Raw genomic sequence first — 20,896 nt, 5'->3', positions numbered from 1 at the left:
TAAAGGAAATCTCCAGACTAATGGCACATGGAAACACAGATACCAAAGTCCTAAAATATATCAGAAAGGTAGACAGATGGTGTGTGTGTGTGTGTGTGTGTGTGTGTGTGTGAGAGAGAGAGAGAGAGAATTCACAATCTATGAAAAGGATAATACATTATGACCAATGCAGTGTGCTTTTACATTAGACTCTCAAGCACTGTCTTTCACCAGACTAATAAAAGCTAGGTGAAAGGATGATCTCAGTAGATGCAGAAAAATATATTAATCACATTCAACATCCAACATAATAAATACAAAAGTTCCAGAACACTAGAACTAGAGGGAATGTGTACTTCAGGATGAAACACTGTAAACTATTTATCTAAGATTGTAAATGAGAATATTCACTATGAGCCCTGTTTTTTCACAATGTACTCAAGGCCCTAGGTAGAACAGTAAGGAAAGAACAATAAACAAAAGATAGAAGGATTATAAAGGAAGGAATAAAACTGTCATTATTTGTATATAGTTTGATACATGCAGAAAACAGAAATGAATCTACTGAGAAACAACTATAATTAGTGATTAAACTTAACAAGACCTCTTAATATAAGATCAATATATCTAAGCTTTTTTATTTCTAATATGAAATTTATTGTCAAATTGGTTTCCATACAACACCCATGCTCATCCCAACAGGTGCCCTCCTCAATGCCCATCACTCACTTTCCCCTCCCCCCAACCCCCCATCCACCCTCAGTTTATTCTCAGTATTTAAGAGTCTCTTATGGTTTGCCTCCTTCCCTCTCTGTAACTTTTTCCCCCCTTCTCCTCCCCCCGGTCTTCTGTTGAGTTTCTCAGGATCCAGATGAGTGAAAACATATGGCATCTGTCTTTCTCTACCTGACTTATTTCTTTATTTTTTCTTTTTTTCACATTTTATTTTTGAGAGAGAGAGAGAGAGAGAGAGAGCGCACAAGTAGGGGAAAGGCAGAGAGAGAGGGAGGCACAGAATCCCAAGCAGGCTCCAGGCACTGAGCTGTCAGCACAGAGCCCGATGTGGGGCTTGAACTCACAAACTGTGAGATCATGACCTGAGCCGAAGTCAGACGCTTAACCGGCTAAGCCCCCCAGGCGCTCCTCTGCCTGACTTATTTCACTTAGCATAACACTCTCCAGTTCCATCCATGTTGCTACAAAAGGCCAGATTTCATTCTTTCTCATTGCCAAGTAGTATCCCATTGTATATATAAACCACAACTTTCTTTATCCATTTGTCATTTGATGAACATTTAGGCTCTTTCCACAATTTGGCTATTGTTGAAAGTGCTGCTATAAACATTGAGGTACAAGTGCCCCTATGCATCAGCACTCCTGTATCTTTTGGGTAAATTCCCAGCAGTGCTATTGCTGGGTCATAGGGTAGATCTATTTTTAATTTTTTGAGGAACCTCCACACTGTTTTCCAGAGCAGCTGCACCAGTGTGCATTCTCACCAGCAGTGCAAGAGGGTTCCTGTTTCTCCACATCCTTGCCAGCATCTATAGTCTCCTGATTTGTTCATTTTAGCCACTCTGACGGGCATGAGGTATTATCTGAGTGTGGTGTTGATTTGTATTTCCCTGATAAGGAGTGACATTGAGCATCCTTTCATGTGCCTGTTGGCCATCTGGATGTATTCTTTAGAGAAGTGTCTATTCATGTTTTCTGCCCATTTCTTCACTGGATTATTTGTTTTTTGGGTGTGGAGTTTGGTGAGTTCTTTATAGATTTTGGATACCAGCCCTTTGTCCAATATGTCATTTGCACATATCTTTTCCCATTCCATTGGTTGCCTTTTAGTTTTGTTGATTGTTTCCTTTGCAGTGCAGAAGCTTTTAATCTTGATGAGGTCTCAATAGTTCATTTTTGCTTTTAATTCCCTTGCCTTTGGAGATGTGTCAAGTAAGAAATTGCTGCGGCTGAGGTCAGAGAGGTTTTTTCCTGCTTTCTCCTCTGGGGTTTTGATGGTTTCCTGTCTCACATTCAGGTCCTTCATCCATTTTGAGTTTATTTTTGTGAATAGTGTAAGAAAGTGGTCTAGTTTCATTCTTCTGCATGTTGCTGTCCAGTTCTCCCAGCACCATTTGTTAAAGAGACTGTCTTTTTTTCCATTGGATATTCTTTCCTGCTTTGTCAAAGATTAGTTGGCCATACTTTTGTGGGTCCAATTCTGGAGTTTCTATTCTATTCCATTGGTCTATGTGTCTGCTTTTGTGCTAATACCATGCTGATTACAGCTTTGTAGTAGAGGCTAAAGTCTGGGATTGTGATGCCTCCCACTTTGGTTTTCTTCTTCAATATTACTTTGGCTATTCGGGGTCTTTTGTGGTTCCATACAAATTTTAGGATTGCTTGTTCTAGCTTTGAGAAGAATGCTGGTGCAATTTTGATTGGCATTGCATTGATACTCTTCCAATCCATGAACATGGAATGTTTTTCCATTTCTTTGTATCTTCTTCAATTTCCTTCATAAGTTTTCTATAGTTTTCAGTATACAGATCTTTTACATCTTTGGTTAGGTTTATTCCTAGGTATTTTATGATTCTTGGTCCAATTGTGAATGGGATCAGTTTCTTTATTTGTCTTTCTGTTCCTTCATTGTTAGTGTATAAGAATGCAACTGATTTCTGTACATTGATTTTGTATCCTGAGACTTTGCTGAATTAATGCATCAGTTCTAGCAGACTTTTGGTGGAGTCTATCGGGTTTTCCATGTATAGTATCATGTCATCTCCAAAAAGTTAAATCTTTACTTCATCTTTGCCAATTGTGATGCCTTTGATTTCCTTTTGTTGTCTGATGCTAGAACTTCCAACACTATGTTAAATAACAGTGGTGAGAGTGGATATCCCTGTCGTGTTCCTGATCTCAGGGGGAAAGTTCTCAGTTTTTCCCCATTAAGGATGATATTAGCTGTGGGCTTTTCATAAATGGCTTTTATGATGTTTAAGTATGTTCCTTCTATCCCAACTCTCTCGAGGGTTTTTATTAAGAAAGGATGTTGAATTTTGTCAAATGCTTTTTCTGTATCGATTGACAGGATCATATGGTTCTTATCTTTTCCTTTGTTAATGTGATGTATCACATTGATTGATTTGTGAATATTGAACCAGCCCTGCAGCCCAGGAATGAATCCCATTTGATCATGGTGAATAATTCTTTTTATATGCTGTTGAATCTGATTTGCTAGTATCTTATTGAGAATTTTTACATCCATATTCATCAGGGATATTGGCCTGTAGTCCTCTTTTTTTCTGGGTCTTTGTCTGGTTTGGGAATCAGAGTAATGCTGGCTTCATAGAATGAGTTCGGAAGTTTTCCTTCCCTATTTTTTTGGAATAGCTTGAGAAGGATAGGTATTATCTCTGCTTTAAGTGTCTGGTAGAATTCCCCAGGGAAGCCATCTGGTCCTGGACTCTTATTTGTTGGGAGATTTTTGATAACTGATTTAATTTCTTTGCTGGTTATGGGTCTGCTCAAATTTTGTATTTCTTCCTGTTTGAGTTTTGGAAGTGTGTGGGTGCTTAGGAATTTGTCCATTTCTTCCAGGTTGTCCAGTTTATTGGCATATAATTTTTCATAGTATTCCCTGATAATTGCTTGTATTTCTGAGAGATTGGTTGTAATAATTCCATTTTCATTCATGATTTTATCTATTTGGGTCGTCTCCCTTTCCTTTTTGAGAAGCCTGGCTAGAGGGTTATCAATTTTGTTTATTTTTTCAAAAAACCAACTCTTAGTTTCATTGATCTGCTCTACTGTTTTTTTAGATTCTATATTGTTTATTTCTGCTCTGATCTTTATTATTTCTTTTCTTCTGCTGGGTTTGGGGTGTCTTTGCTGTTCTACTTCTATTTCCTTTAGGTATGCTGTTAGATTTTGTATTTGGGATTTTTCTTATTTCTTGAGATAGGCCTGGATTGCAATGTATTTTCCTCTCAGGACTGCCTTTGCTGCATCCCAAAGCGTTTGGATTGTTGTATTTTCATTTTCATTTGTTTCCGTATATTTTTACATTTCTTCTCTAATTGCCTGGTTGACCTACTCATTCTTTAGTAGGATGTTCTTTAACCTCCATGCTTTTGGAGGTTTTCCAGACTTTTTCCTGTAGTTGATTTCAAGTTACATAGCATTGTGGTCTGAAAGTGTGCATGGTAGAATCTCAATTCTTGTATACTTATGAAGGGCTGTTTTGTGACACAGTATGTGATCTATCTTGGAGAATGTTCCATGTGCACTCAAGAAGAAAGTATATTCTGGTGCTTTGGGATGCAGAGTTCTAAATTTATTTGTCAAGTTCATCTGATCCAATTTATCATTCAGGGCCCTTGTTTCTTTATTCTCTGTCTAGATGTTCTATCCATTGCTATAAGTGGAGTATTAAAGTCTCCTGTAATCACCACATTCTTATCAATACTGTTGCTTATATTTGTGATTGTTTTATATACTTGGTGGCTACTGAATTCGATGCATAGACATTTATAATTGTTAGCTCTTCCTGATGGATAGACCCTGTAATTATTATATAATGCCCTTCTTTGTCTCTTGTTACATCCTTTAATTTAAAGTCTAGTTTGTCCGATATAAGTATGGCTACTCCAGCTTTCTTTTGACTTCCAGTAGCATGATAGATAGTTCTCCATCCCCTCACTTTCAATCTGAAGGTGTCCTCAGGTCTAAAATGATAAAATGAGTCTCTTGTAGACAGCAAATAGATGGGTCTTGGGTTTTTTGGGGGTTTTTTTGGGGGGTTTTTTTGGGGTTTTTTTTGTTTTATTTTTTATCCATTCTGATACCCTATGTCTTTTGGTTGGAGCATTTAGTCCATTAACATTCAGTGTCATTATTGAAAGATATGGGTTTAGGGACGCCTGGGTGGCTCAGTCAGCTAAGCGTCCGACTTCGGCTCAGGTCATGATCTCTCGGTCGGTGAGTTCGAGCCCCACATCAGGCTCTGTGCTGACCGCTCAGAGCCTGGAGCCTGCTTCAGATTCTGTGTCTCCCTCTCTCTCTGACCCTCCCCCGTTCATGCTCTGTCTCTCTCTGTCTCAAAAATTAATAAACGTTAAAAAAAATTAAAAAAAAAAGAAAGATATGGGTTTAGAGTCATTGTGATGTCTGTAGGTTTCATGCTTGTAGTGATGTCTCTTGTATTTTGTGGTCCTTGCAACATTTCACTCACAGAATCCGCCTTAGGATCTCTTTTAGGGCTGGTTTAGTGGTGATGAATTCCTTCAGTTTTTATTTGGGAAAACCTTTATCTCTCCTTCTATTCTGAATGATAGACTTTTTGGGTAGAGGATTCTTGGCTGCATATTTTTTTTGTTCATCACATTGAAGATTTACTGCCATTCCTTTGTGGCCTGCCAAGTTTCAGTAGATAGGTCTGCTATTACCTTTATGTGTCTACCTTTGTATGTTAGGGCCCACTTATCCCTAGCTACTTTCAGAATTCTCTCTTTATCCTTGTATTTTGCCAGTTTCACTATGATATGTCGTGCCAAAGATCGATTCAAGTTATGTCTGAAAGGAGTTCTCTGTGCCTCTTGGGTTTCAATGCCTGTTTCCTTCCCCAGATCAGGGAAGTTCTCAGCTATGATTTGTTCAAGTGCAGCTTCAGCCCCTTTCTCTCTCTCTCTTCCTCTTCTGGAATGCCTATGATATGGATATTGTTCCATTTGATTGCACCCCTTAGATCTCTAATTCTCCCCTCAAACTCCTGGATATTTTTATCTTTTTCTCAGCTTCTTCTTTTTCCATAATTTTATCTTCTAATTCACCTATTCTCTCCTCTGTGTCTTCAATCCATGCTGTGGCCACTTCCATTTTATTTTGCACCTCATTTATAGCATTTTTTAAATTCATCATGACAATTTTTTAGTCCCTTGATCTCTGTAGCAATAGATTCTCTGCTGTCCTCTATGCTTTTTTCAAGCCCAGCGATTAATTTTGTGACTATTATTCTAAATTCTTGTTCTGTTATATTGTTTAAGTCGGTTTTGATCAATTAGTTAGGTGTCGCTACTTCCTGGAATTCTTTTGAGGATAATTCTTTCATTTCATAATTATGTCTATTTTTCTGTCCCTTATGTGTTTTAAAAGCTTGTTGTGTGCTCTGCACCTGTGAGCACTGCTATATTACTGCTCTATCTTTTTTCTAGCTTTCCCATTTTCTTCCTAGTAGATTCAGTCTCTTTTCCTCCCAGGCCCTGGTGTTTAAAGTCCTTTGGCTTCTTTGTTTGAGAGACATGGGACATATGGTTTCCCCCTACTTCTCTGCCATGTTGGCCCTTCCCTCTAAACTTTTTTTTAAGTTTTTTTAATTTATTTTGAGAGAGAGAGAGAGCACACAGGGGAGGGTTAGACAAAGAGAATCCCAAGAAGACTCCACAGATTGTCAGTGTGGAGCCCAAAGTGGGGCTCAAACTCACAATCCGTGACGTCATGACCTAAGCTGAAATCAGAAGTCAGACACTAAAGTTAGCCACTGTCTTAGCATGAGCTACTAAAATACCACAGACTGGGTGGCATAACCAATAGAAATTTATGTTTCACAAGTTCTGGCAGCTGTGTGATCAGGGTGCCAGCACTGATGAGTTCTGGTAAGAACCCTCTTCCTGTCTTGTTGATAGCTGTCTTCTCACTATGTTCTCACATGGAGGAGAGAGAACAAGTTTTAGTCTCTTACTCTTCTTATAAGGTCATAGGGGCCCTCAATCCTCATGACCTCACCTAAACCTGATTACCTTCCAAAGGCCCTACCGCCTATTACTATCACATTGAAGTTTAGGGCTTCAATGTATGAATTTTGGAGGGACACAAACATTCAGTCCATAACAGCCACACAGTTAGAAAATGAAAAAAAAATTTGAAGTTAGCTTATACAGGTTTCCCCACTATCTCTAAGTAGAGTGTTCCTTTGAAACCTTTTGTAAGCTGAAATGGTGTAAAGCAAAGAAGCAATTACCATTAACTTATTATATGGAAAACTTTGTGAGCATTCCCAGACCCAAAAATAAACTCTCTTAGGCTTTTTTAGACACATCACTTCAGGACACATTTTGCTAATGGATGCACAAAATAAATGGAGATAAAGCACAGATGCTCACAGACACAGGTCAAGGCCATAGTGGCTTGATGCTGAGATGCTGAGTGTAGTTCCCTGAGAAGGAGCTTGGTGGGCTGCTCTCCCTGCTTGAGGTATTCATTGCAAAACACATGCTGAACACAATTTTTGCTTTTTTTTCCTTTTTCACAAAAGCAAAAATCCAATTCATATTTCTTTTAGCAAAAACAGGTACTAATGTAGGTCTTCTGTCAAAGTGAAGTGGTGGAAAGAGAATTTTCAAAAAGCAGGGGATACTTGTATTAATATCAGAAATCAAATGCCTAGGAATAAAGATATGGAAGCTTCTAGACAAAAAACTAGAAAGTATTAGTAAGAGGCATTTAAAAAAAATAATTAAATAAATGGAGAGATGAATGACTCAATTTCATAAAGACTCAATTCAAATTGACCTGTAAATTCAACGTAACTCAGACCAAAATGACCATAGGCTATTTTTGGTGGTAGTGGTGGTGGTGGCGAAAATTTACAAGTTAATTATGCTTGTGGAAATGTAGCCAGAGACTATTAAAAAACAACTTAGATGCAGAGAAGGGCTTACTCTACAGGATATCAACTTATTACAAGGCTACAAAAGTAAAAGAGCAAGGTATCAATGTAAGGATAAGTAGACAGATGGAGCAAAATACAAAGCCCAGATCCAGGCATATATGAACACTTGATTTATGTTTAAAATGAAGTCACAGAGCTGTGTGGAAAAGAAAATCTTTCCAATAAAAGACTCTGGGCAAAGTGGATATCCATTTAGAAAACCAATGAAACTATACCCTACCTCACGCCTTCTTCAAAAGTCAATTCCAGGTGGGTTATACTTCAAAATTGGAAGTATAAAACAATAAAGCATTTAGAGGATAATATAGGAGACTATCTTCATGATCATGCTATAGAGAGAGACTTTTTAAATAGAACACAAAAAACATTATCATAAAAACAAGATTGATAAGTTGGACTACCTTAAAATAAATTCTGTTTATCAGAAGACACCATTGAGAGAGAGAAAAGGCAAGACACAGAATAGGGGAAGGTATTTGCCACATATGTAACCAACAAAGGACCAGCACCCCAGAGATTTTTTTTAAAGAAGAAAAAAGAAACTTTACAAATCATTAAGAAAAAGTCAACATCCCAATAGAAAATACAAAAAGATTGAAACAGGCACTTTGGAAAGGTATCAAAATGGCCAATAATCTTTAGCCATCAGGAAAGTGTAAACTTAAAACACAATGAACTATCACTATACACCCACAATAGTCAAAAGTTTGCAAGAATGATATCAAGTGTTTGCAAGAATGTGGAGCAACAAAAACACAAAAGAACACATATATGTGTGCACATTCACGTAAAGTTCAAAAACAGGCAAAAGTAAATTATAGTGTTTACAGATACAGTTATTCAGAGGATGAAATTATAAGGGAAAGCAGGGAAGCAATCACCATAAAATCAGTCCAGTGGTTTACCTTATGGGGAAGGCAGGAAAGGGGTGGTTATTGGGAACGGAAATGGGGGGTGGCTTGTGGGAGGGTGGAGGCAATGTTCTAGTCCTTGCCATTGCTGGTGGCAAGACGTGTTTGTTTTGTATTAATTCTATAAGCTGTGTGTGTATGTATACGTGTGTGTGTGTGTATGTATGTATAGCACATTTATATATACCTTTTGCATTTTTCTGTATACGTTATATTTCATCCTAAGAAGGACTAAAAATAAATCAGATAAAAATTTTAAAGATAAAAGGAAGGAAGAGATTGACTTTAACATACAGTCTAATTGCTGGCTGGATATCCAATTATTCCATAATAGACTTAAACAGAAAAGAATAATTGTTGCATGTAATCCTTACAGACACTCTGCTCCTACATCAGAGAGTCTATTCTCCTCCTCTTGGCCATCTCCCTGAATTTAAGAGGCCACACTGGCCAACAAGATCATGATTTCAGGAACTAAGTAATGGAGATCACCAGAGAGAAGACATGTTATTATTAATGATTCTTAACAATACCACTAATGGAACACTTATTATGGACAAGTTATACCAAGCACTTTACAGGGTTTATTTCAGTTAAATCCCACAGCAACCGTGGACATTGTCCTGATTTTCAGATGTGGAAATGGAGGCTTATGACCACTATGGATCTTGCCCAAGGACTCTTAGGTTATATACAGAGAGCCAGGGTTCAAGTGCAGGCAGTCTGACTCTGGAGCCCACACTTACTTTCACAGTAAAATTGGTGGGTCTCTGTTTAGAAACATCCTCCCCTCCCCCACTTACACCCTAGCTAACTAACAATAAAAATTATACAATGAAGCTGAGGCTTAAGACACCGCTTACTCTTGCTTCTTCACTAACTTCAAGAAAGGAGCCAGAATTTGACGATTTCTGTGCTAGGGGTCATTTTATCCACTTGTCACAACTCTGCTAAAGAGTACTATCACGTTTCTCTATGCAGCCATAGTTACAGACTGAGTATTTCCCTAAAAGCCAAAATTGCATTTGGTGAGCAGGAGTGAATCAAAGCTAATCAACCTTGGACCATAATGTATTAGATGTTCCATTCCTGGGATCAATGAGGATTCCCAATGGCTCCATTCAAGACCTTTCAGTTAGGGTTTCCTCTCAAGATAGGGTTTTCACCAAGAGTCTGAAATTAACTCTTGGATTTCAAAACACTGAAAAGCTTGTTGAGAGATTGAAGCAGAAAATAGGATGGGGTGTGGCAGACACTGGAATTTGGAACTGCCAATCTCATCCACTGGCCACAGTCTGGCCCTGTTACCCCACTCAGCTTAGTAGAGTTCTCTACCCTTTGGTGTCTCTACATAGAGAAGCCCTTGAAGGGGTGATGCATATTTGAGATTACTGGCAGTCATCCTGATCACCATTTGGAGAACTGTAATGCAGGAGAAGCCCCTACCCTTCACAGTTAAAAGGTCAGTAATTATGTCACTTTTCCCCAGAAGCTTATTGGAACTGGGGTTTCCTTACTTGCCATCAAGAGCCCTGGCTCAATAGGAGCACAGACTGCTTCCTAGAGGACCCTCTTAACCTTGAGGTTCTAGGACTCAATCACCAACTGTTTATTGAGATCCCATTTTGAGCCAAACACTGAGGCATAGGAGGTGAAGTATATCCCTACCTTTGAGGAAATGATGGTGACTCCAAAGCAGTAAGACTGATTCAAGAACATGCAAGCATGTAACTGAGTTCTGTGCAAGTCAGCAGTACAATGTCAACAGTACCTGTGACCAAATTGATTTCTCTACCTTATCCCACCATAAAGTAGTTGACTCTGTGTCACTTGTGCCTAACCCCCATGCCCACACACAATTACATGCCCTCCAAAGAGCCACCCCATGGTCTAGGATTAGCCAATCAATTTTAATGCGTATTTAAGAGATTTTTCAAAGTGTGTGAGTCAGTGCGTAAAATGATAGATCATGTAATAATTAAAGCATTAAAAGAACCCAATTGAGGATTCTCTTTCTGCCAGCAGATATCTTTAGGTCAAGAAGGTCTATAAAAACTGGCAGATCATTTCCATTCCTTTAAGACAGGTAAAAATGGCTTTGAATGTAATTAGATGTTCTTAGCAATTTTCCCTCTGCTAAAGCTCTACATCTTGTTCCAATGAGGCCCACAAAAAGTTTAGAACTGTTGGCACTTTAAGCTGCAAACTGACAGTGTGGTATTGCCTTGAAGAAGTGAAAGCCCATGATATTGCTTGAATCATTTTTTAATTAGAAATGATTAGCTAGAGTTAGAGCTATAGAAAGAGGCAGCTTTCTCACAGACAGAAGCCTATCTTGGCACTGTTGAGCTCTAGGCTGCTCTTAGATCGCTACCCCACTCTCTTATCCAATCTCTCTGGTGGCTCCACAGATTCCAGAGTTATCAACTTGGAACAAGGAATATGCCTACCATAGCAAAATCAGCATTTATCTCTGACACCCCTATCAAAGTCCTGCTTTATTACTCTCTTCTCAAGGATCTGTTATCTCTCCAGGCAATTTTTTCTTTTAAGGTGGAAGATCTTGTGTGTGGTTAATTTTAATTTCTTTAATCCTTTAAAAGAATGAGACTTGATGGAAATGCAATGTAGTGCAAAAATTTTAAAGGAAAGTATTTTCAGTCAAACCTAACACCTTCCCCTCATTCTGGGTAAGCTTTTGTGATATTGCAGTTAAAAATATAACTTCTGTTGACTATGACTCTTAAAATACCTATCAATACCCGCAAACTCACCCAAGAATGAATATATTGAAATAGGAAATGAGTTGAGATTACAATCCTTTAATCCTTTGATTTCTGTTCAAGTCATGATCTCAGTTCCTGAGTTCTAGCCCCATGTTGGGATCTACGCAGATAGCACAGAGCCTGCTTGGGATTCTCTCTCTCTCTCTCTCTCTCTCTCTCTCTCCCTCCCTCCCTCCCTCCCTCCCTCCCTCCCTCCCTGCACCTCCCCTGTTCATGTGCTTGCACTCTCTCTCAATAAACTTAAAAAAAATTAATACTATGTTATATTTAACCCAGTATATCCAAATATTATCATTGTAATATTTTCATAATATAAAAAAATGATTGAGCTATTTTACATTCCTTTTTTAGAGTAAGTCTTTGAAACCTAGGAGATATTTTGTATTTTCTGCACATCTCAAGTCACATTTTTTGATGCCCATTAGCCATATGTGGCTAGTGGCTACCATATTGGCCCCTGCAGTTGTGAAGAGGTTGAGCTCTGGAAGTAAGCACATCTGGTCCCAATCTTGTACTTACTATGTGACACTTTCCTAGCTGAAAAACTAGGGTTGTGATACCTACCTCATGGGGCTGAGGTGAAGACTAAATTTGGTTTCTATACATAAGACCGGACACCCTTTATCACAATAGCTGACTGATAGGTGCTCAGGACAGATGTCTTTCCCTTTCCACCCTGGGGAGGGGGAGGGGGAGAAGCTGCTGAGCACAGCCTTCAGGGCCTCTTTCCTCACTCCAATTGAACTTGTTGTGCAGGTGCCTCTGTTTCCACTGTCTGCCATGATAGGGGAGGCCTCTGGTAGGATGGAGTGGGGAAGAAGGCAGGCTCCTGGCTTGAATCCTGTTCCCTAGACCACCTGACTGGGCTTTGGAGATTGGGTGAGTGTTCTTACCCTCTTGCCAGGCACATTTATATGCCCGGCAAGGAATCCCTTTGCTGAAGAAAAAAAAATTCTCAAGTCCTAAGAGTGAGCAATTAGCTATCTCTTCTATCAGTGGGACAGTCAGCTTTCATGTCCCTAGTGAAAAAACCAGGGACTCTGTGCATCTTTGGGCTAGAAGGGAGTCAAATCTACTGTTTTACAAAGGAAGGAACAGTGTTTCCAGAGAGCAGATATAACTTGTCTAAGCACACAGAGTGACAATACAAGCTTAAAACTGGACCCTTATTATTTGAAACCTCTGTCTGTATACACATAGATGTTTATTTTTGAGAGAGAAAGAGAGCACAAGCTGGGAAGGGACAGAGAGAGAGAGGGAGACACAGAATCTGAAGCAGACTCCAGGTTCCCAGCTGTCAGCTCCAAGCCCAATGCGGAGCTCAAATCCACAAACCGCAAGATCATGACCTGAGCCAAAGCTGGATGCTTAACCCACTGAGCCACCGAGGTGCCCCTGTATCTGAATACAGTAGAGACAGATCCGTAGAGATTTCCCTGTATGGACTGCTGACATCTTTGCATGGAAATGTTCTCTGTGTTTTCTTGCTAGTTTTCAACTTTTCAGTTTTTGGTCCCACGTAGAACTTGAATATAATTCGTTAGTCTCCTTGCAGTTGTGGATAGGTGAAGCACACTGTAACCTATTTAACCATCACCTTCATTCTCAAAATACAGCATTAAAGATTGCTTTCTTTTTCTTTTCTTTTCTTTTTTTTTTTTTTTTAATGAAAGGCTCCGTTCCACGTAATAGATTTTTATCCATTAGCCTAAGGAGTTTGGGAGGATTGTAATCTAAACTCAAACACAATGCACAAGTAACAGAGTTATATCAACATCAGTACCTTTTAAACAGCAGAGAACAAAAAAATATAATAACCCCATTAGGTTGCTAAATGTGCTGAACCCTGACAAATTCTCTATGTGATGATCCTGGAGTATTTGTCTATAATCCCTCAGCAAATACACCTTTTATTCAACCACAGAGTTGTACACACTCCAGACACAAGTGCCATTAATTAAATAACACACTCAGCAAACTCTCAGAGCCATTAATTATCAAAGGTAGCCTGCTCCATACTTGGCTCTAAAATTCTGTTATAACAGGAGAGCAGGAATAGAGCGAAGGAATATGCTGTAGGAAGGTCACCCTCCAAAGCATGATAAGAAGAAGCTGTCAGACAAAGTAAATGACAAAGCATGTGTACCTTTTAGCTTTCCTTTTGCCCCTGTGGAGAGTTTGAAAGAAGGGAAAGTATTTCACATTGTAGGGAGTTTCTTCCTCAAAATTAGTTTCTCTCATGAAAGACGCAAGTAAATATAAAGTAATCCTTTTTCATTTCAACTGAGTCTCTGGGAAAAGTAATATCAGCTGAAGATTTAGAGACAAATAAAGCCTGTTCTTCATAAGCTCCCTCAGAATGAGAAAGCCTTTTAAGGAGACTCTTCTCGTTACAGATGCAGGGGAGGGGATGGAAAAGGGACAAACGTACAAGACAGAGGCCTCACTGGTTTCAAGTGGGACAACAGGAAAATGCTCAACGAGTACCATGAATTTTCCAGCAGCGGGTTTACTGTGTTCTGCCCCCTCACTCCCACCATCAAGCCTCAAAGCCTTCCCAGCTCCACTTGCCAGGAGGCAGTGGGATAAAGGAAGTGCTGAGCCCTGCGGGGTCTCCGTAAATCACTCACAGCTACAAGCTTGGCCAGTGTCTTTCTTGTGTGTTTGTGGTTCTTAGTGTTTGATTTATCACTTCAAAGAGAAAAGTGACAATGCCGAGTCTATGGCCACTCTATAAAGGACAGTCAGTGAACCGCATCTCCCCTCCTGTGCGGGGCTGGCCACACGCTGCCTGGAGCTGCTCTCTGTACCCTCAAGGACTTACGAACACAGGCCTGGGGGATGGCCCCCATTTAAGGGGAAGTCAAGTCACACCTTCTCATTGCAGAAAGTTGTTATTAATCAGCCTATGTGGCACACCACAGAGGGATGGTTTTGAGTTAGGAAACTTGGTGTGAGGTCACCCTGCTCAGGAGTCTATCCTCACACCGCTGGGTTTCTGGCCACTGTGCTTGGGGGTAACCCCTTCTATCTCAAGATGGAGGAATAATTGCATTGCCTGAGAGTTAACTAATCAAAGTGGCTTTCTGTTCTTGCCATTCCCTGCCCCCCCCACCCAGCTTCACCTTTACCCACTTACTCTAAGAGATTGCCACCAGCAGCTCTTGTCATCCAATTTATGAGACCAGTTTATTAAAAAAGGCTGAAAAGCAGAGGTCAGAAGTGCCTGCCCGTAGAAAATTGCTCCTCTTGTTTTTGGTGTGAGCGGAATGACTTTCTATGCCTGTGTCTCTAGTCTGCTAGGAACTAAGAAGTACTTTTAAAAGAAGAAACCTGTTACAGAGGAATTTTATGTTGGTGTCTCAAGGCTTTGTTTTGCTGGTGTGTGTGATTACTTTGCCTTAAAACCACTTCTGTGGCATCCCTGGTATGGATGCAAAACAGGTCATTTTATTTAACTTCATGGGCAAAAACCACTACCTTTGAAGGACAACACTTGCCCAGTATGTGTGGCCCTGCTGAGAGTGCAGCAGGCAACTTGAGGAGAAGTTGGATGTGTGCATCTGAAATCTACTGAAACTTGTCTCCAGCATCTGATTTGCCTGGAGGCATTTGGAGCGTTTTACAGGAGCATACTTTGGAACTGAATCAGAAAGGAAATAGGGTTGGAACTCTTTGCTTTCACAGTCCATGAGTTTTCCCCAGAGGTTCAAGCCACACTTCAGACCCATTAGATCAGAATCATGGGGGTGGGGGGGGGGGTGCGGTGAGGGATAAGATAGAGGCATGTCTATTTTTAGACTTTCCCAGGTGATTCCAGTGAATAGCAAATTGAGAAACATGATCTTCAAGAAACAGAAGGAAGGTGTGTGGAGTTTTTGTGGCTCCATATGTTCCTTTGCATTGTGTCAGATTAACTGTGGCCAGCTCCCTTCCAGGTTCACCTACAGAAGAGAGAGACTTTGATCTGTTTTCTTAGCTTCAAAGCAGAAATTCCTCCTCTGAGCCCATCAGAGTGTAGGCAGGATAGAGTAAGAGGTAGAAACCTCCTTCACTGACATACTGGTCAAAAGATGTTTCCTTGAATGCACTCAGAGGTTGGCTGGATCTGTTGAATTTTGTGCAGAAAAACTTTATGGAGCCTGATGACACCTGTGTGTTCAAAGAGAAGTCAGTATGGTTCCGTTCATAACCCAGGGGAATCCCTTTGGTACCTCTGCTTCTCACTATATCATGACAACAAAATGCAAATTAACTTACAAGGCTTCCCCGAATTGTCCAGGGAGAGATGGAAGAGAATATTACAGCACACACCATGTGGTCAACCTTACTCAAAACTTAATCTTTCTCCATCAGGCAGCTTTAACTCCCTTCCAAATTTGAAGCTCCTCTTTCTAAAAACCTCTTCAACTGTCCAGAGTCACAATGCCTCCCTTCTATCTTTATTCCCTACCCTGCAAAATAAACCTCTGATAGGAACTTTATAATACTCTCTATTATCTCTCAAGCATGGCCTTGCAGGGAATGGGGACATTCTCAGTTCATCTGCCACTAGATTAGAGATGTAGAAATATTTGAAAAGCACACATTCATGGCAACCAGTCAAACTTCACACATTCTGGGCTCATGCTCTCTGATCTTGGAACTCCAGAAGCCCACATTTTCTGGACTGGTTGCCTGGCACCCAATTATCTATTGCATTGCTGCATCCTGTGCAATGTGTTTCCCCACATGGGCAGGAAGTGCCTTGAGGTTACCATTATTCACCTCCTTGCACTTCTTCAGGGTCTTACTCACACTTCGATAAGTACATATGTTGATATACCCAAGCAGCATTGAAAAATACCACTGTCTAAAGGTAATATTGAAGGGTACTAGGCACACGAAGGGCACATACTATACGACATCCCACCAGAATATGGGAAGATGAGTACCTTGTCCAAATACACCCTCTCCAACAATGAGACTGAATCTCTGCATAGCTAAGCACCTGACATTCACTTGCTTTCCAACGCAATCCAGAGAATAAAAAATGATGACTATAATAGAGGCTGTTGTTAGTGTTTACAGTGCCCTAGGCTCTGCTTGAAGGGCTTTGTGTGTATTAACTGACTCAGTCCTCTCCCTACCCAGGCCAGGCATGTTTTGGTCTGCCTACAGACACACAGCCAGCCGGTCATGAGGCTGGACTTCAGACCCAAGCCTCCTCAAAGCCCAACATGTTCACTCATTGTGCTCCGGCAGGAGAAGCAAACTCTGTCTCCCACAAGCTTCCAGGCTAGTTGAAGAAAAGGAACTGCTGAACACAGAGCTTTCAGAAGCTAGGCACATGGTTTGGATGCCAGAGCTGTGTGAGGGATGTGTTACAGAAGCATTGTAAGTAGAAAGCCTGCTCAGGTACAGATAGAGGCTTCCGCGGAGATTCAAAAATTACAGGGTTGGTATCTGGCAGAGCGGTTGCAGCAAATAACATGGGGCCACAACGTTCAAGACCAAAAATAAAGCTGAGGGAAACTTCTCCTAGGACATAAATCTGCCCTAGACAGGTGAGGCGGAGAAAAGAAAGGGCACATCCATTTTCAGGCCTGCACAGGTGCCTCTGACTCAAAGTCAATAATTGTTCAAGGACAAGGGCAATGATGAATGATCGGGAGATGACCTGTATGTCCAGACAAGATGGGTGGTGCTGGGCACAATAGAGAATGATCCCAATATCATAGAGATGAGACAGGCCCCCATCTTTAGAGTTGGGGGACTGCAAACTGAATGGTACATACACCCCACTTTCCACCCCTCACACACATCAGTAAATGTGGGGGGCAGTGGATCCTGAGCTCAAATGTGAAGGCTGAAGCAGAAGTGATTAGGCTTCTATGTTCTGGGTCCTGGAAGGAATGAGGTGTAATTCCAAAGGGATGCCCTGTTTGCCCTTTGCTCTCTGACCTTGTTATGTACTTATAGGCAAAGTATAATGTTAGACTCACTAAAAACTCTCTTCATGTGCCAGGTAGGGCTGAACAAGCCCATATTGGGGATACCCTTAAACTCACTACACACTGGACCTAGCAGAAAGCTGAGTCTTTGCAGCTCAGCCACCCAGGTCTGTGTCTGCAATGTTGCACACAAAGCCATCCAATTAGCCAGACCAATAGCAAACAGTAAGTGAAAAGCGATGTCAATCTACACCGAAGTCTATTGAAAACATCAAAGGGAAGTCCATCTGTGCTTCTCAACAAAGTTCCTCGAAACTCCTTCCTACATCACGTACACAGTAGCTGCCCCAAACATATCCCAGGACCCTTTATTTCAGTTTTCCCCCAATATTATGGAATCTAGCCTGTAAAATCCTCATCTTTCCTCTGCCCTTTTCTCTTTCCTATAACTGTGTGCCTTTTCTGGTGTCCTCCAAGCTAGTAGTCTTACCTTGCCCAGTTCCTGACCACCCTCATTCAGTGATACCAATAATTAAGGCCCAGAAGCCAAAGCTTCAACAGGTTCTCCTTTGGGGTGGAGGGAGAATGCCAGAGCTATGAAACATATTTCTATGATACAGGGATTCTCTTCTAAGATTAACCCCGTTTCCTATTTTATGAGTAGAAATGATTTGTTTTAGTTCTACCCAAATCCTTAACGTAACTTAGCCTTGAAGCAAAACTAATTCTGCCTGCTACACACTAGGTCAATAATTCCCCAAATCTCAGACTCTTATGGAGAGCTCGTTAAAAAGCACAGATTCTTGGGCCTCTCGCTAGACCTGCTGAGTCAGAATGTGGTGGACAGACTCGAGAAATCTGTTTTTAACAAGTACACCAGGTAATTCTGAAACATTTATGTTTGAAAATCTATTCTTACCTAATTAATAAAGGTCTGAATTGGCTTCATTTGTATGTAAGTCTTGTGTCTGTAAAATAGATTCTTAAGAGACCATGTAGCTGACCTCTGGGACATGAGTGTGGGCTGTGAACAGAAAATGTGGGGATCCAGGGAATATAGGCATCAGCAAGGTTGGGATCCAACTATTTCACACATTCTGCCCACATCTCTATGGTTTCTTGTAAATTGTTAGTGGCAATCTAACAGATTAGCAGTAAGCAAACTTACATTTTGTTTATTGCCATAACTCAAAAAAAGCTATTGGTTCTAACTAAATGTCTGTTTTTATGTTCTGTCATCTCCAGGCGCGAAAGTAACTTGAACAAATCCCAAGGCATACGGAAATGGGCCTCGTTCTCTAGGACTCTGCGACATTGGAAATGAAGCTAAGCAGACTTTATTACATCCTACAATTCTGCAACCTTTTGCGAAGCATTTTATTCCACTTGTGGAAGCCATCGGGGTTATGTTTCAATCACCATGACTGACAGGCTAACTTCAAAACAACAGCATCGGCAGCCCTTCCATACTTCCTGGGCTATGCACTTGGAATAGAACCTTTTCTAAATTGTCCCTTGGCCTGGATGGAAATAAAATGGTGGTTAAAATATTTATCTTGTGCATTGGGTAACTTAAAAATTGATATTTTGGGGCCTCTGAAAGGCATAACTGAGGAAGTCGATCTTTTAGAACTACCATGCCTCCTGTAACCAAAGGTTTGTTAAAGCTGAGATAAGATTTGGAGAGTTTCCATTTTGGTAGCGAACAAAACAGAACAAGAAACACATAACCTTTCCTCGGTTGTATTCTCTTCCTGCCTTGGGTGCAGAGAGGCAGAGCTGAAAGAGCTTAGGATGGCAAAATGGGCTTCAAGAAACTAATAAACATGTACTGAGGTGATCAGACACGTTGGACTGGCTATTTGAGTGCTAGGAATGTAACGAAAGGGAATGGAAAAGCTCTTGATGTTGGTTGAGGAAGAACGCCTCTTGCCCATAATAGTCAATTTTTTTAAGCAAAGATGACAGAAGGGCGTTCTTTCCTTCCAATGGTAGATTAATAAAAGGGAAGATTTGGGTTTATAAAGAAAAATAAAACACAGCAATGGCACTGCTATAAAGAACCACAGAAAGCCTCCTTGAGAATCTCTTGGCTTATGGGCTACTCCCTGACCCCAACACCATCATCGATATATGGCATATTAGTTTTCTATGAGTCCTGCAACAAATTACCACAAACTGGGTGGCCTAAAACAATAGAATTGTGTCCCCTTACAGTTGTAGAGGTCCGAAGTCCCAAATACAGCAAGGTCTGCTCCCTCCAGACTCTCTGGGGGGAATCTCTCCTAGCTGCTGGTGACTGCTGGCAAAACTTCGGAGTTCCTTGACATCATCCCAACCTCTGCCTCTGTCTTCACCTTCCTCCTCTTCTCTGTCTCCTTTGTGTATCTCTTGTAAAGACTCTTGTCACTGGATTAAGGGCCCACTCAAATAATCCAGAATTATATTCTCATGGTCTTAATACCCTTAACATAATTATATCTGCAAAGGCACTTCTTTCAAAATAGGAAAGTATTTATAGATTCCAGGGATTTGACAAGGACCTATCTTGTGAGGGGAGGGCACCATCCAACCCATTCCTTAGGACATTTGGTCTTTGACTGTTTCTTATCTAGTATAAGCCAATAGACTGAGTATGACAACACATCTTCTTTCAAACCTTCTTACATGTCTTTGCAAAAGCCCTATTTATTGACAATCATTTGGCACTGTCTTTGTGAGATAAAGCCACTCATTCACAAGTGTAGTCTGAGATGCTTCTTTCTTAGCTGAAAGGAAAAAGCACTGCAATCTGAATAGGATGTGTTCAGAAGATAAAATACCAGTGAGGGAAGATGGCAAGTACTGGTGATTTCCCTGAGCTCAAGCGTTGATGATTTGTGGTCCAAAGAAGAGCCCTAAAAATGCCAATTCTTCTTATCCCCAGAAGGTCAGACACCAACTCCATCTCAATTTTAATAGCAAATGTCACCAGAAGGCCTGGCCCCTGCCTTTGGGGCTAATTCCACATTTTACTCATCAGCTTTCAATCAAAGAAGTGAATAAACACGTAGTCACTGATGAAAGAGTTGAGTCATACTATAAGCCTACTAGCAGTTTTGTTTTCCATTTTGTCTATCCATTTAAAACCCTAGAGGAGCCTCATCTCTGCCTTTCCTCCCATGAATTTCCTCAATTCAGCATCTTCCTATAACTCTGCCATGGTTTGGAGGCTGTGGAGGCTAAGGGTGTAGAAGGCCAGACCTAAAGCTCTATTTCCTTGCCAGTCCCATGAACCCATGCCCGATTGGAAGGCATGATAACCCACTAAGAACTGTCTCCAGGGTGCCTGGATGGCTCAGTCAGTTAAGCATCTGACTTCAGCTCAGGTCATGATCACAAAGTCTGTGAGTTCAAGCCCCACGTCAGGCTCTATGCTGACAGTTTGGAGCTTGGAGCCTCCTTCAGATTCTGTGTCTCCCTTGCTCTCTGCCCCTCCCCTGCTCATGCTCTATCTCTGTCTCTCAAAAATAATCATTAAAAAAAAAATAAAAAAGAATGGTCTCCAGTGCCTTTTAAGAGATG

At 40.7% G+C, this 20,896-nt stretch overlaps 1 protein-coding gene across 1 annotated transcript in view; it reads left to right on the top strand.

Annotated features, from left to right (window-relative positions):
- Positions 1 to 18,883, top strand: part of FHIT (fragile histidine triad diadenosine triphosphatase) — a 263,625-nt gene extending 244,742 nt beyond the window's left edge. Inside the window, exon 5 of the mRNA XM_049640843.1 lies at positions 18,578 to 18,883. The gene's annotated coding sequence lies outside the window, so the exon portion shown is untranslated. The remainder of the gene's footprint in view (positions 1 to 18,577) is intronic.
- Positions 18,884 to 20,896: the final 2,013 nt, after the last annotated feature.

The sequence above is a fragment of the Panthera uncia genome, chromosome A2 (genome assembly GCF_023721935.1).
Source record: "Panthera uncia isolate 11264 chromosome A2, Puncia_PCG_1.0, whole genome shotgun sequence".
Classification (NCBI taxonomy): Eukaryota; Metazoa; Chordata; class Mammalia; order Carnivora; family Felidae; genus Panthera; species Panthera uncia.
The sequence above is the reverse complement of the archived record's forward strand: the minus strand, read 5'-3'. Positions and strand labels throughout refer to the sequence as shown.